This window comes from Octopus sinensis, linkage group LG16 (assembly GCF_006345805.1).
Source record: "Octopus sinensis linkage group LG16, ASM634580v1, whole genome shotgun sequence".
In the NCBI taxonomy this organism is placed as follows: domain Eukaryota; kingdom Metazoa; phylum Mollusca; class Cephalopoda; order Octopoda; family Octopodidae; genus Octopus; species Octopus sinensis.
The window spans coordinates 28,665,777-28,670,776 of record NC_043012.1 but is presented as its reverse complement, the minus strand read 5'-3'; the positions used below and the strand labels follow the sequence as shown (position 1 = coordinate 28,670,776).

The 5,000-nt window shown below is 35.6% G+C and overlaps 1 long non-coding RNA gene across 1 annotated transcript in view; it reads left to right on the top strand.

Moving 5' to 3' along the window:
* LOC118766609 overlaps positions 1-3,973 on the top strand; it is a 19,802-nt gene extending 15,829 nt beyond the window's left edge. Inside the window, exons 3-4 of the long non-coding RNA XR_005002549.1 lie at positions 1,893-1,897; positions 3,962-3,973. This is a non-coding gene — a long non-coding RNA (uncharacterized LOC118766609). The remainder of the gene's footprint in view (positions 1-1,892; positions 1,898-3,961) is intronic.
* The last annotated feature ends 1,027 nt before the right edge of the window (positions 3,974-5,000 follow it).

The window sequence follows — 5,000 nt, the reverse complement described above, 5'->3', positions numbered from 1 at the left end:
AAAATGACAAACATCTCTTACGGGTGTTTCAATTCAGACCCTCAGAAAATTGATTAAATTAAATATTATTTGAAATTCGAATCTCTTCAAAGGTAGATAAAAATATATAAAATAGTTGTTCAATTCCTGCATGTTTGCAGCAGTTTACTCAACATGCAGGAATTGGACAACTATTTTATATATTTTTATCTACATTTAAAGAGATTCGACTTTCAAATAATGTTTAATTTTTAATTTAATTAAGTAATTTTCTGAGGGTTTGAATTGAAACACCTGTAAGAGATGTTTGTCATTTTGTTAATTGATAAATTATAATGTATTTATTTACCACTCTATTTTCTCATCCTATATATAATACATACATACGTGTATACATATATACATGCATTCGTACATTCATACATACATACATATGTGCAGTGATAGCTGTGTAGTAAGAAGTCTGCTTCCTAGCCACATGGTTCCGGGTTCAATCCGACAGCGTTAAACCTCGGGCAAGTGTTTTCTAGTATAGTCACGGTGAGACCAAAGCATTGTGTGAGTGTATACGCGTGTATACATGTGTATACATATGCACATCTATATTTACGTATGTATATATAATTAATTCTTTCTCACAACTACATATACTACTCCCGTTTACTAAATATATAGACAAACACTTCATCCAAATGTAAATTTTGTATTATTTGATTCTATCTCTAAAGAATTTCTAATAAGAAATTTCTGTTATGTTTGTTTAATATGTACAACTTTGTCATTCCTATTAGGTAACGAAACATGTCTAATGGCGAACAATGGTATATTTGTGTACATACATATATAACTCATGTATATTCAAGTTTTGCGGCAAATGTGAATGTTTTACGGTTTATATTTTTGCGTGTGTGCTTTTATTTGTACATACGTCTATCCGCGTATGTATGTGCATGTGCGTATAGAGATGTGTATATGAACATAATGATGCATGCATGGGTATATATACGTGTGTATGCGCGTGTATGTGTGTATTGTATGTATGTATGTTTACATATGTATAGAATAAATATATATGTGTTTGTATGTATATGTACACGCGTGTGTGACTATGTATGTATATATATATATATATATTTATATATATATATATATATATATATATATATATATATATATATATATATATATATATAATATATACATGTGTGTGTATGCCTACTTCTATGTTTATGTGTACATGTGTGCATATGCATATTCTATGAACGAAGTTTTACTTTCCCCCACTCAAGGCTTTGGTCGGCCCGAGGCTATAGTAGAAGACGTGACACCTTGGGCAAGTGTCTTCTACTATAGCCTCGGGCCGACCAAAGCCTTGTGAGTGGATTCGGTAGACGGAAACTGAAAGAAGCCCGTCGTATATATGTATATATATTTATGTATGTGTGTGTGTGTTTGTGTGAGTGTGTTTGTCCCCCTAGCATTGCTTGACAACCGATGCTGGTGTTTACATCCCCGTCACTTAACGGTTCGGCAAAAGAGACCGATAGAATAAGTACTGAGCTTACAAAGAATAAGTCCCGGGGTCGATTTGCTCGACTAAAGGCGATGCTCCAGCATGGCCACAGTCAAATGACTGAAACAAGTAAAAGAGTAAAAGAGTATATATGTATTTATACATATAGAGGGTCTCCCCCCAAATTTGACATCTTTTCATCACCAAATAAAGTGACCAATTGTCGTCCAAATTGTCTGAAATTTTAGCAGCATGTCCAGAATTCAATACATTCTTTTGAATGTTTACTGTAAAAGAAAAGGCGTTTTGTGTATTGAAGTACGCCCAAACTCAGTTAAATATGAATGTGCAGCATGTATTTGTTAGAAGATTTCCTAGACAAGCGCCAACAGGGAAGCAGATTCGGTCGTAGCATGAGAAGTTTCAAGAGGAAGGTTATTTGTGTCGGAAAAAAGGATCTTGATGGCCAGTAGTTTCAGAAGAGATGGTGAACCACCTGCGGGAAACGCTTATTCGGAGTCCAAAGAAATCTGTGCGAAGATCAAACCTAGAAACTGTTTGACGTGTCATAAGAAACACTTGCAGCTGAAACCCTACATGCTTCAGCTTGTGTTAGCTTTAAAACCGGTTGACAAGCAAAAGCGTAAAACTTTCTGTGAAGATATACAAGAAAAACTTGAAGATGACGACTTTGAAAACCGTCTTGTTTTCAACGACGAGGCCACATTCCATACGAATTGCAAAGTGAAGAAGCAGAATGTTCGGATTTAAGGCGAAGAAAATTCACATGACACGAAAAGGACTCACCACAAGTGAATGTGTTCTGCGCCATCTCAAGAACCGTGATAACTTTGGAACATTATAAAATTATTATCTCACAAAAGCTTTCGTTGGAAATCTGTGGAATAAAACTTGTTATATTCAAAATTAAGCCTATTAAGTTTAATTTCTGTTGACCATGTAGTCACTCCGGTATGGACATCACAAATGATATCAAACTTTTTGGGACACCCTGTATACACACACACACACACACACACACATACATGCATACATACATACATTCATACATATATATATACATACATATACATACATATATATATATACATACATACACACATACACATACACACACACACACATATATATATATACACTCACATCTATATATAGAGTTCGATGTTACAGAAAACAAAAAAACAAAAGCTGAAGACAGGTGAGGAAACAAGTAGATGTATTTGTTTGGCGATTGGGTAGAATGAGAAAGTCTTGGCTGTTTCGAGTCTACGCTGTTCGACAGAAAGGATTGAGAAGGGTAAAAATGGAGAGTGAAAAACATGTGTAGGGTTTAACGGATCAACACAATGAAATGACCCTGAATATATATATATCTATACATATATGGTTGTGGGATAAGAAACTTGTTTTCCAGCCACATGGTTCCGAGTTCAGTTCCACTACGTAGCATCTTGGGCAGGTGTCTCCTACTGTAACCTGATGTCGACCAAGTGATAATATAAATTTTAATTCTATAGCTATCTAACACTATTTAATGCCTCCAACCACCTATATTATTGTTGTTATCATTATCCCTTATTTATATTTACCGCAGATGACAATAACAATAATATCTATATAAATATTCACTTTTGAATATTTATTCCTTATATATGTATGTGTGTGTGTGTGTGTGTGTGTGTGTGTGTATGCATATGTGTGTGTCTGTCTGTCTGTCTGTCTGTGTCTGTGTGTGGCAAGTCAGCGAGAAACATGTATTATTGCGCGTATGAGCCTAGGCTTTTCTGTTTTTGTAGACATATATATGACTTTATAGGTGTATATTGTATTAAGATATGCAGAATTACTGATGGATTTATGACAGTGTTCGTTCCGGATGATGATGCTGTAGTGGAGGACAACCATCAGCTTTTTCTTTTTATGTCCGACCCCAATAGTTTATGAAGCTTGAGGGGGAAAAGACGGGGGCAAGTTGTGATACCATTTCTGAGACAACAAGAATGAGCAGCACATCTGGATCAACAACACGAAAGACAAGAATCAGCTATGGAATGAAATTGTTGTTTTTATTACTGACATCGGTGTTGCTGTTGTTGCTGCTGCTATAGCTTTTGCCGCTGTTATTGTCCTTGTTGCTGTTGTTGGTGTTGTTGTTGTTATTTTTGTTGTTGTTGTTGCTGTTGTTGTTGATGATGATGATGATGATGATGACGATGATGATGATGATGACGACGACGACGTGGTTATCGTAATTGTCTTTGTTACGGACGTCGTCTTTGGACGTTTGCGTCGTAAATTATTTGCGATTAGTGACTCTATTGCTGCACATGGAATAGTTTTACGAGTGATTTCACGTAAAACTAATTACCATCAATGTAATATACCATATAACCGGGGTGCTCCCTTGGAATATCATGCTTTATTCATTTCATGTGGATGCACTTACAGAACGAAGTCTAAGGCAGGTGCTCGAGTTGGAATGTGGTTGGACTCGAGGAACCTGATCAAGAGATTAGCGATCAAATGCTTAACTATTATAATATAAATTTGGGGGTTTGGAGGAGATAAGATGAGGTTTTGTTGTTTAACTGAGGTTTCCTCTAAAGAACAAATGTTTGTTTCTTTCACAGAGTCTAAGAAAGTATATTTTACTGTGTTTTATTATATGTTTAGGATAACTTCAGGGAAATGCTGCAGTTATTATAAATATTTGTATTTTCTAATAATAACCTCGAAAAAAATCCATTAAGTAAAACGAACTGGCAGACATTCTAATGAAGACCATCTTAAATTTTTTTCAAACTCCAGGGGTTTTGTTTTTTCAATCAAACATTGGTAACTATTGCAGATATAGGTACGATAGTTACTGATGAACATGGCTGGTAATATAACTAAGGCACTTTTAACTATGACGTATTCTAGCTGTCATACAACGATAAGTGTAGCAGATAGTGGTGACTACATTAAACGTCTTCGTAACTATGGCCCGTGACTATGCGGACATAGGGAACTATGACAGCTATTGGTAGCTATAGCAGATAATGGTAACCATTGTAAGTAGGTAGACTTTAAAGTAGTCGTTGATGAGCTATGCCCTACATTATTTAAGTATGGTGTTTATTGAAAACTGATAAATATTGGTAACTATGCAATATTTTAGTTATTACGACAGGTATTAACAATTTGGGGATGGTTTCTGAAAATATGGCACGTATAGCTTATTATGGCAGTCAAGGAAACTGTATCGACTATTGTTGGATGTGACAGATGTATGCAACTATGGCACACATAGATTGCTATGGCTTTTCCGCTGAACCATCGTTTTGACGAAAGAGTATCCCACGCTGATACTTAGCCACGATAGTACCAAATATAACTCTTCACCTGAGACTGTCGGAAAGCTGAGAGCAAGTTTGTTATTCTTCGCTTGTTTAGTGTTTAGTTGGTTGTAAGACACAGAGAATCGTAACCCATGGCAGAATGCAAC